Source organism: Lissotriton vulgaris, chromosome 2_2, assembly GCF_964263255.1.
Source record: "Lissotriton vulgaris chromosome 2_2, aLisVul1.2, whole genome shotgun sequence".
In the NCBI taxonomy this organism is placed as follows: domain Eukaryota; kingdom Metazoa; phylum Chordata; class Amphibia; order Caudata; family Salamandridae; genus Lissotriton; species Lissotriton vulgaris.
In genome coordinates, this window is record NC_141688.1 from 54,787,038 (window position 1) to 54,799,212 (window position 12,175).

At 45.9% G+C, this 12,175-nt stretch overlaps 1 protein-coding gene across 1 annotated transcript in view; it reads left to right on the plus strand.

Annotated features, from left to right (window-relative positions):
• CCDC33 (coiled-coil domain containing 33) overlaps window positions 1–12,175 on the plus strand; it is a 1,028,600-nt gene that overhangs the window by 733,624 nt on the left and 282,801 nt on the right. The window lies entirely within an intron of this gene.

Sequence of the window (12,175 nt, forward strand, 5' to 3'; positions counted from 1 at the left end):
TAATGTCAAGAGCAATGCCAATAGCTCTACCTTTAACAAAGGCAAAACCATTGCATTGTAAATGCTTGTTGGAAGTTGAGTCTGGCGGTGGCGAGGTCTTTGGTGAGGGAGACGATAAGCTAAGTCTCGTCGGCGTAGGTACGATGTTGAGGCAGTGTTGTCGGACTATGGCTGCAAGGGGGGCCATGTGGACGTTGAAGAGAGTTGGGCTCAGTGACGACTGCATGTGATGATCGTGAGGTCAGAGAGGAAGGGTGTCAGTCTGAGTCTTTGGCTTCTTCCGGTGAGGAATGATCACATCCAGTCTAGGGTTGTTCCTTGTATGCAGGCGTCATGTAGTCTGGTGATGTGTGTACGATGGGAGACGGTATTGAAGGCTGCTGATAGGTTGAGTAGGATGAGGGCGGCGGAGTGTCCTTCATCCAGGAGGGTGCAGATATCATCTGTGGCTGCAAGTAGGGCAGTCTCGTGCTGTGGTTGCTCCCGATTCTGGATTGGGACGGGTCGAGGACGGCGTTGTCTCAATGAATCGTGTTAGTTCCTTGTTGGCTGTTTTTTCTGCTACTATTGCTGCGAAGGGGAGGAGCAAGATGGGCCGATAGTCCTTGAGGTTGGTGGGGTCGGCTGTGGGCTTCTTGAGGAGGGGCATGACGTCTGCACATTTCCTGTCATCTGGGAAGGCACCTGTTTCGAAGGAGGTGTTGATGATGTGTTGTAGTTTGAGTGCGATGGCGGCTCTGTGGTAAATGTGGGGGGGTCAGGGGTCCGTGGGGGCTCCCGAGTAGATGCATTTCATGGTCGTGGTGGTGTCTTCGGTTGTGATTGGAGTGCAGGTGGTGATGATGGGCTGGCTGGTGTGTGTGTGGGGCGAGCCCGCTGTGGTGTCTGATGGGTGGTTGGCGAAATTGTCCTAGAGGTTTTTGATCTTGAGGTGGAAGAAGGTTCCAAGCTTGTTGCAGAGCTCTTGGGACAGGGTGATGTCTGTGGCTTTGCTGTGGGGGTTGGTGAGTTCCTGCATGACGGTAAAGAGTTCTTTGGAGTTGGTGGAGTTTGCGAGGATTTTGTTGTGGAGAAAAGTCCTTTTGGTAGTTCTGATTTGGTTGTGGTAGTTCATCATGACATCCTTGTAGGTGGTGTGGTTTACGGGTGTCTTGGCGTTTCTCCAGTTCTTCTCCAGACATCTGCAAGTGCGTCTGGCTTCTTGGATATCGGTGGTTTACCAGGTGGCATTCCTGGGGCGGTGTTTGTCGGTGTTACGTAGCAGGGCGAGTTTGTCTGCCCAATTGGCGATCCAAGTGTGGAGTTCTCTGGCTGCGTTGTTGCTGTTGGATGCTGGGGTGTGGTTTATTGGGTGAAGGTTGAGTTCAGTTAAGTTGCTAGTCTGTGACTTTGCTCCAATTCCTTTGTGGTGGTCGTGGGGTTGGTTTGGGTGCTTTCGGTTTGTCGATGGTGAAGTGTACGCAGTGGTAGTCGATCCATGGGGGTTGCGTTGTGTGGCTGAAGTGGGAGCTTTTTCCTGCTGCGAAGATGGGGTCGAGGGTTTGTCCTGCCCTGAGTGTCAGTGCGGTGACAAGTTGTTTAAGTCAGAGGTTCGCGAGGTTGGCCTGCAGGGTGGTGGAGTTGGGGTCGCTGGGGTTATCGAGGTGAAAGGTCAGGTCACTGATGAGTATGTAGTTCATTGAGGCTATGGGGTGAGGTGATTTAAATGTGATTCGCGTTCAGTTTGCTAACTTTGTTGCTGCTTTATTATGTCTTCTAATAATATTTGTGAGTTGTGTTTTGACGCACCTCAAATATGTATGTGCAGCTTGAAAAGAGCACACTACACACTAACACACATTTCCGTGTCTGGGCAGGTAGCCCTGGCTATTTGTTGGAGACATTAACCTGTCTCTAAGAATCTTCATATTTTAGCCAAGACAATTGCAAAATTGTGCATTACAATTTTCTTCTTGCCACATGGTTTAAAACACATTTGAGGACTAATCTATTCCAAATTCCACTTGAAAGGGCAGTCACGCTTGCTTGCTCACTGGCCACATTCTGCGACTAAGGTCGCCCCCACTTCTCCTACCCACGTCCGTTGCTATTGCAAAACATTTCTGGTGAGTTGTAAGGGCGCTCCCATCACGCAAGAGGTCCTGATTGTTCGAAGGAGCAAGTAAGATTGCCAAGGTTTGGAAAATGTAACAGACTATGGCGCCAAAACCCATAGCACCGGAAGTGTTCAGACCCCACAGAGTGCACATCTCATATGTAAGACATCTGTCCGAACGAGGGATGCTGGGTGGTCAGTAACACGCGGAGCTTGAGCCCAAGGGGTTAAACCAGTTCCGTGAAATGAACTCTCGTTGCACGCGCTCTGCGCCTCGGTCCTTGGGGTGCTGCTGCCTCCCGCACAGCCTGGGCACGGGACCTGCTCCCTGTTGCTAGGCGCGAAGCATCTTTTGTTGTAGCAACGGCGGAAGAAGGGAAGCTGCTGCTGAAAGGGCCGGAACTGGAATGGGGCTTTCCTAGTCGGGGCAAAACACCCAACATCTGAAGGAACCTCCCCGGCTGAGCATCCTGCCCACCTCATGCTGGCATCGAGCGGCTCGGTGAGTGCCTCGGGCCGCCGCTCTGGGCCGGCCTGCCCCTCTATTTGTTCTGCTGGCTTAAGGTTTGTAAGGTTTACGCAGCACCCGCGGTTACTGTTTGATCTGTGAGGGAAGGTCCCTGGCAACCAACAAAGCATGTGATGAGTGCTGGAAAAGTGACTCTAGGGTGCCAGGCAGTAGGGTGACTCTGCCAGGGGCGCTCTGCACAGAGGCAGCGGATGGCGACCTTCTACAGGCCCCTGTCCACCACCGTGAGTACCAAATGGGCTGGGCAGGTGGGGTGCAGTAACCGGGAACATATTAGCTCTAGAAATAACATTCCTCAAAGTTTGGATGTTTTTGATATTTGTGTTTCATATGCTAAGTGTCTAACCTTTACTAAATGCCATTAAATAACATGTAAGATAGCTCAGTGGGTTGGGTGCGCTCTGCAGCAAACTGTAATCTGCAAACCACAGGTGCAGGTGCGCAAGAGTTTAACATGGCTGCTGCCCAAATCTGCGAATAACAGCAGGGCACCATTTAAAATTCCCGAAATACATTTTAGGGTGTTGCTTCAGCTGCAGTAGACAGCTGGTTATCATGTGCAGGTCACGCCTTAGAACCCCCGCGGGTCTGCTAAGCTTTCCCTCCTTCCAGTGACATGAAAGGGGTCACGTCGAGTTCGGTAATGCATTGGTTGCAGACAGTTGAACAGCTGTAGCACGAGGAAGTGAAAGTTGTGCCCACGATCACACAGAGTGTGCATGTGAAACTGAGACTACCTCTGCCGTCAGCGATGTGTCCAAGAGGCCACACCCCGCCCTTGTGTGAACTCCTTGTTTCCAGAGCACCCATTAGCCTTGTCAAAAAGTGAATGATAAAATGGACCCAAAGTAAATAAGATATTAAATGACGTGGCTTCAGCCTGCTAATCTGTTTGCGCACCAAAGTGATTGTCTTTGAAAGGCCACAGACCTCTTTACAGGTTGTGTATACTTAAGGCATAGGTGTCTCTGTTCTGATCTTACTGCCATAGGCATTATTGTGATATCGGTTATTCACGTTCTGAAAACCTGTTTTGGGCTCACTGTGGAAGGCTGCACCATGGAAGATGGGCAAAGCTTCTGAAGTGGACCGGAGACGTTGAATGGCAGATGCTGGCACTATTGATGAATAGATACATTGGCCTTTCTTTTGTAAAGCGTTGATATATTCAGAGACGTTTTAAGGCATGGGCAAAGTGGGCATTGCCCAGGGCCCCCTGAAAAAGTGAACTTTTTCTTTTATCCATTTCTCTATCTCACCCTTTAACATTTGATTCAATTTTGTTTGCCATCATGGGGCTACAAATAGCATAAAATGGGTAATAAAGTTCAAATGTGTTGCAGACAGAGGCTTTCAAAATATTTTTTGCCCGGGGCCCCAGAAAGCTTCAAAACAGCGCTGGTCCATGTGCCTCAAAGCCCGCGCGCGAGCACTGGGTGATAATGGGACTCCTGTGCTGAGCGTCGAAGATCTGATGGTGGTTGTGTAGAGGACAGATCGTCATTCAGGACATTGCTTTCCAAATGACATTCCCTGGGTCCCAAGTCAGATGGGGATGGGTGGGGGTTGAGGGTGGTGCTGTATCTGGGGGAATCTGGCTCTATAAATAGTAAAAAGAAAAAAGCATTGGCAACGCAAATACGTCCTGCCCAGAGAGAGTTGTTGACTTTGTCAGTGTTTTCAGTCATGTTGTACACTAGTACGGCTGCTGTGCAGCATGACTGACAATAAACATTTTAAAAAGTGTCAAACTGCTCCATGGATGGAAGGAGGACTTGCAACTCAGAGGGTTTGGGTAACAAAATGTCTGTGATGCGGTCAGCGATGTCCACGATTTTGGCCTTTTTTTTGTTATTGTGGGTGGGTGGAAGCAAGCTGCGACATGGGGGTGGGGAAAGAAATGACAATAGGAGGGTGTGTGGATTGAATGGCTGAAAGTAAAAAAAAATCTATGATGCAGCCAGTGCTGCTGTTTGTTATAGCTGGTAGATGGGGTGGCTACACGTACAGTGGGCGGGGGAAAGCAACAACATGAAGGGTGGGAGGGTACAGGAAGCTGCAAGCAACAATACAGAGCGTGGGAGGGGGCAGGCAATAACACGAATAGCAGAAGGGGGCAAACAGGAAGGAAGCAGGCATGGAAGAGAGGGCAAGCAACAGGTAGAACGTGGGCATGGAGGGGACAGATAGGGGGAAGCAACATGAAGATATATGCACTCTCACAGAGTGCTTCAACAAAAAATAGAAAGACAAAACCCAGAACTCGAGCAGTGGAAGGACACCAGTGCTTTGGCCATGCTTCAGTAGAGGGGCAAACAGAACAAGCATTTGCAATGCAATAGGTCTCGCATTTACACGAGTTTGAGCTATTCACATTGCAAATAACAATGCCTTTTATATTTGTTTTCGTTTTAAAAACATAAATAAGAGGCATTGTCATCCACAATGCCAATAGCTTTAACTCGTGTAACTGCGAGACCTATTGCATTGCAAATGCTTGTTAAAGTTTCTCTCAGAAGGTGGGGATGTTGCCCTTTGGCTGAGGCCAAAGGGGACAGTGCTCTATTTTTTCCTAATGTGAAGCGTCTCCTTCCTTTTGTTCTGTGCCGAGTTTGGAACATTAGGCAAAGTTATTTCTTGGGTGAGTGCTGGGGCATCTATCAAGGTAGTGTGGAGTTTTTGCTGCCAGTGTATTTCATTGCATGTGAAACTCAGGGTCTTCTTTGGGTATTCAGGCAGTACGATTTACAAGTTGCGAGGTTGGAGGGGTGGAGTACCAATGCTTCTGCCAGCCACTGGCCTTATTGCATTGTTTTAGAACATATGAGGTAAGGGTCAATGTGTTTGGCAAACTACCACAGTGTGAGTTTGCACCTTCCATTGGAGGTTGATGGTAGCGTTCCCTACTACTGAGTGGCATCAGGGTAGATGATTCCCAGAAGAAAGGGAAGGGTGTAGTGAGTGTGTGTTGGTCAGAATTCCGATCTGGACACCATTGGTCATCATGACCTTGTTTGTAGGGCTAACCTTTGAGGAGTGGTGGCGTTTGTGTGGCTGAGAGTATGGTGGGACCGTTGCTGCTTAAGATCAGTCACTTCTTTTTGGATTCTTTAAGTTTCAGGACTCTCCTTGCCATCATGATGCAATGACAGAGAAGGGCTTAGGACTTTGTGGGTTGTGGAATCAGAAGTGGGAGGAGGTCACCCTGAGTCTTGAGGAAGGGATGGATTTAAATATTGATGGTGCTACCTGAAACTTCTCCCACGTGGGGAGCTCCTCATGGGAGCTGACTGGAGCCACACAAGCAGAGGACCGCTGTGAGCTGTTGAGACCAGTTGATGAGGCGAGATGAACACCAAAAACCAACGGAGGTAGACGTTCCTTCAAGTGCAGTGAAGCAACAAATCATGCTAGCAAGATCTGAGGTGTCAAAGGTCAGATGGGCCTTACATCTCTGGCAGGTGTCTCTTGGCTTTGTGGCCTCCTTCAAGTGTGTCTTCCTAGGTTTTGGGGAACAATTCCCTGGCTGAAAACAGACTGTAGGGAGCCCAGGAGATGAATTTTTTAAGTTCCTCTGAATCCCCTGTTTCTATCTTTGCGTTTCCTTCCCCTCTTAACAAACCTTCTATCTAGGCAACCACAGTGAGGTGCATTTTGGCACCTACCATCAACCCTTTTCGTTCCATGCCCTCCCCTCCGCAAAGATCAGAACAGCTGCAGGAGATGACTGAACATATGCATGAATGAATAAAAGGCTTGAAAGCTGACAAAACTCCTCCACGAGTTAATCATTTGATGCGAACGGGAGTGTGACCTCCTGATCATGAGTTTTAAAATTGCAAGATGACTTCTCAGCACTACATCCTTCTAAGGATGATAATTTGTGTGCCACTAACTTAGGTAATTGTAGCCCCAGTTAATAAGGTTTACAGATTCTTGAGTTGTATAGGGAAGGCCTGTGGGAGCAAAGGTGGAAGTGTGAATGGGCTGGTGAAATGAAAAGGTAAAGGAGAAATCAGGGGCGGAATAGACACACAATGTGAACACGATAGCAGAAGGATGGGCAGGATGTAGGCGCACTGCTTTATTGCTATTGAATAGATAGAAACATGGGTGGCAAACAGAAGGCAAGTCTTAAAATGAGACAGATTTATTTCCGGGATAGAGTGTTTGGATGAAAAGACGGCAAGCATACAAAGCAACAGGCCTCAGGTACAGTGACCTTTACTCATAACTGTATAAGTAGTACTTCAGCCTACTTGGGCAATTTCTAAGTGCTGTAAATACCTGGTTCCACTCTTGCCCTTTTTACTGGTACTCAGGGTACCAATGTCGTAAGAATGGAAGGTTGAGTTGCTTGTTTGCTGTGTTGGGATTCATACATTTCAATCATGTGACCCCCAGAGCGTCCTTAAGATCCAGCCTCTGACGCTACCTTAGGACCAGATAAAGACACATGTGTGATGTTGTTATAGGATGCAGCCATAGGGTAGAGTGCAATGTCCTCTATGAGGTTATTTGTGTAAAGGTCAGATGAGAGTTGGCCGGTGACCCGCTCTGCTTATTCCGTTCTGAACTGGGGAATTACTGAGGGCTCAGCCAGACAAAGGAGTTGGTGTGCGGCCCGAGCATCTTAGGGTTAGAGGTGGTTGAGCCACCGAAAGCATAAGCCTGACTAGAGATGGATGTCTCCCTTTGGCTTGGCTCGACAACCTCTAAGAACCTTGAGCTAAAAGTGAGCTGAGCCAATAAGCCTTAGCTGCGCGCACCAGTGCACTCTGATGCACCCAATCGCATCTTTCTCCAAGCCCCCCAACATGCTTATGACACTGCCCCCTCCTGCAGCTAGGGAGGCTCGGATAATGACCTGTCAGGGGCGCAGGGAAAGGGGGCAAAAAAATAACTTGGTGAAAGGGGTTGATACTTAAGTTTGTAGGAGGGAATGAGAAAACGAGAGCATGAAACCCAGAGGGAAATTTAAAAAAAGGAGAGAGGGTCAAGAAAGGGAGAGGACAAGGGAGCGCCTGCGGCTTATGGAGAGAGAGTGAAATAAAGAGAGTGATGGCAGAAGATAACAGGAGGCAGTGAGACGGGAGACAAAGAGAGGAAGCAAAGAGACCGAGGGAGAAAAGGCAGATATAAACAGATGGAGAAGACGGAAAAGGGAAGTAAGAGAAAGGCGGGGCAGATAGCAGGATAGAGGGAGAGTGTGGCTGAGCTCCTCAAACCTGCAAGCGCTGTGGCCGGTGCTCCCTGCAGTCAACAAACTACAACGGTTCTTGCCACAGAGCAACAGAAGGGCAGCCCTGTGCGCCATTGCGTCTGCGTGGACGTTGCAAGGAAAAAATATTGTTGAGGGAAATGTCAATCGAAAACCAATAGCCGCTGTTTAAAACAAACCCGGTAGTTGTGCATGCGTGCGCGCGCAGTCTGCTCTTTTTGGATGGTGGATGCCGCCACTTGCATGAGTATGTGCTTCCAAAAAACGCAGAGCGACAGCTAAAGGTCCTCATATGCAGCACATGCGCACTGCATAGGCGATACCCAAAAAGGATAGTGAACCCGCAAACTTAACAAATCAGAAGCAAGCAACTAAGAGTGGCCAATTGTAGGCAATGGGGGGGGGGGGTTAAGCTCAATGTAAGCAAACAAAATATCTTGCAAGTGACAGCACAGACGCTATCTCAGGCAAGACGTTAAAATGGCGTGTGTCCCTGCTGTTAAAAGAAGTGCCATTAGTGGCAGAAAATTATTGGTTCGGATTATAACATAAAGTAGCACATTGCCGTTGTAAGCTTATATTCATAAAACTGTCTAAATCTCATCTATACAAATAAATAAAGAGTCGTTTTTCACATCCCTTCTTAGAATGCTTCTAAGAGACCTATTGACATGCACTCTAAAAATGTTTATACATAGACTGATGTACTTTTAACAAAATTAGGTCTAATTTTCTGGAACACCATGATGATGTCATTAAGCTTTATCGTGTCACAGCAGAGTCTTATATGACATCATTAAACTCTATTGTGACACAAAAGTTTCCTGCTGTGAATGCATCAGTACTTTAGCCATGCCCAATGAGTCGTAGTGTGATGAAACTAAGCTATGTGTGTTCTCTTTGAAATCAGCTGTGCGGTCACTGAGCTTCATTGTAGTTTCAGAGAATCGCTTGTGGTCAGTGAGTTCTGTTGTGATTCAGATGGACGATATTAGGTGTCATCAAGTATTTTATCTCACTAAGATCACTGGTGATGTGAAAGGTTTATTGTGAAGAGCCCCATGAGGAGGTCAGTGAGCGCTGTTGGGATGCTGAAGGACCCTACTGTGAAAGCATCAGTACCTTAAGCCACGACCAGTGAGTCATAGCGTGATAATCCTTAGTTATTTTGTTTTCCTGTAAGATCAGCTGATTTCAGAGAGCCACTTAATATCACTGAGGTCTATTGTGAATCAAAAAAGACTGTATTGTGAATTCATCAAATGTATGAATCAACCCAGATAACTGTAGTGCATTGTCACAGAGTTAGTCATCGCAAAAAGCTCACTTATGATGTGAATGCTTTATTGTGATTAAATAACCCCATGATGAGGGCAGTGAGCTCTGTTGTGATGAGAGGGGATGATGAGCTAAGAACTATCATCAGGTCAGACAGTCCTGTTGTGACATCAGCGAGCGCTGCTGTGATGAGAAGAGATGATGAGCTGAGAACTATCATCAGGTCAGACAGTCCTGTTGTGACATCAGCGAGCGCTGCTGTGATGAGAAGAGATGATGAGCTGAGAACTATCATCAGGTCAGATAGTCCTTTTGTGACATCAGTGAGCGCTGTTGTGAGGTGAGGTGGCATTAGTATACCTCAAGCAGGAGCCACCGGTTGGCTTGTTTAGAATTGCATAGTCCTGTTAGGACCGCACCTTGGCAGTGGGTGCTTGAACTGTGTGCACATTGATATATATATATATATATATGGCTGTCGCCTCTGTCTCAAAATTTTGGGGATAGCTGGATAGGTGCAATCCTCGGTAGGAGTTCCACTGTCGTGCTTAGTTTCTAGCATTAGTACACCATGGAACTTTATCATGATGTGTCAGAGTTCCACCGTGACATCATTGTGCTCCTCTGTATTCCTAGCAGGTCTTTCCAAACTCATTTTCAATTAAGACAATCATTATGTGTTGCTGGTAAGCTCTAGTGTCATGCAAAGGGCTCCATGGCACACAGGGGAAGTCAGATGGTGCCCTCTGTGATTGACCGTGAGCGGATTGTATTGTGTGAGTGTCTTAGTGTGATCTTGTGCACGTCTACTGAAATTTAGTAGAGTCATGCTATGCAGTCTCTGTGCATTGTTGTTATCGGAAGATGTGAGTGTATATATTATAGGACGGGGAGAAGAGCAACTGTTCAGCCATCAAATCAACACTATCTATTATTGTTATGTGTTTTCACAGTGACACATATTAAAGCTTTCTTATGGCTTCCAATTAACTCTGTTAATATATCACACTATACTGTTACGATTATGTCTTGAAATTATTTGCAAGAGAGGTCTCTTGTCATTTCTTTTTGTGATTGCCAGTGAGTTGTTTTCCTACGATGTTGAGAAGTTGTGGCTGTTTAACACAGGTATTTCTTTGGGTCAATGAGTTGCATTATGATTTGTATATATTTTGTTGGTATCGAGCACTATAGTGATTGGTGTGTGTGGCTCTATTGGTCTTTACTTAGGATATATTTTGTTAGGTCACGGTACAGGTGTATGATTGAGGTTAGTGCACATCATTATTTTGTTATGTCATTAAACTTTATTGTGAATAATATGTTTTTAGTAGGGTCATCAACTCTTGTGATTATCAGAGTGTTTTGTTAGTTCAATAGTCTGTATTTGCTAGGCATATAGGGGCATATGTAGGTAATTCACATTTTGCGATTCTTATATAGCGATTTTTAAGGAATCGCTATTTGAGAATTGCAAAATGGAATGTAGGTAAAAATTAGCAATTTTTTAGCGAATTTCAAAAATTCTTTAATTGCAATTAGCAAATTGCGAATCGCAATTAAGAAATGAGTGTCCCATTCATTCCTATGGGCCAAGAGGCCCATAGGCATGAATGGGGATACATTCTCAAATTGCGATTTTCTATGAAAATCGCAATTTGAGAATCGCAATTCCAAGGGTGCCTGGGTGTCCAAAGGACACCTGTTGCACCCCTGGAATGTGCCTGTAAAAACATGTGGCGCACATACATGCCCTAAGGGCATGTCTGTACATGCCCTAAGGGCATGTCTGTGCGCCACATGGCACTTGAAAAAAAAAAAATCATTTTGAAAGGAAATTGCAAAATACCATCCACTTGGAGTAGGTGGTATTTCGCGATTCCTTAAGCCCAAATCGCTAATTCTGAGGCACCCCTACATAGCATTTAAGGAATCGCAAAATTGTGATTCCTTAAATGCTTGAGCAAAATAAGGAATCGCAATTTTTGCGATTCCTCATTTTGCGAGTTGGCACCTACATACCAAATCGCCGTTTGCGATTCGCAAACGCCTACCTACATATGCCCCCTAGTTTGTTAAGCCACTAAGATGTTTTGTGATTGTCGGTGGTATTCTATAAGTCATCAATCTGCATGGCGATTGGCAGGGCATCTAATGTTCGGTCATTTAGCTTTTCTTAGCAGTGTTGTTCTTTGCTAGTGGCATTTTGTTATTCTAACAAGCTGTGTTGTTTGTGCCAGAGAGACATTAATCACGCTGTTTTAGGCTGCCACAAAGGTATTTTGTTAGGTAATCAATCTGTATTTTGGTTGTCATTGGTAATCATTCTGTGTTTTGATTGTCAGTGGTATCTTTCACTATCGCTGAGCTGTTCGTCTTAGCAATGGGTATTTTGGTAGGACTTGGAGCTTTTTTTTAATGCTTCTTGGGTATATAATATTTACTGGTATGGGTAGGATGCCTCTTTCTGCACTCTCGAGCTCTATTGCCATTAGCAAATGGGTGTTTTGCTAGGCACCAGAATGGATTGTGATTGCCGGAATGGCCAGTAGTTAAATATAAAGAGGTATTGCGATTGGTACGTTCTTTCATAAGGTTATTTTATTAACTCACCAACCTGTATTGTGATTGGAATGGACTTTAAGGTCATCAGGCTGCGTTGTGCTTGGCAGTAGGGCCCTTTGATACACCATGCAGCTAATCAAATGTCTGAAGTACCTAAGAGCCCTATTGTGAAAGCAAAGAATCTTTTTACATTATCGACGACGGTTGTTTTATGATGTTTGTTTACTTGATATGATTCTCATCTTTAAAGTACATGGTCTGACCAGAAAGTATTTAAGCATCCCATCGGACTGCTGTAAAAAAAGTGAAACCTAAGCCGATAACAAGACATTTATTATAAGTCCCTCAGGGAAAAGTATATCTTAACCAAACTCAAACTCTGGTCTGTTGAAGAATCAGGTCCAAAAGAAGTACTTGACTTTTAGATTGGCCAACTTGTGCATTGTCTGTGCACACACAGAGCAGCAATACCAATGAGGCATCTTAT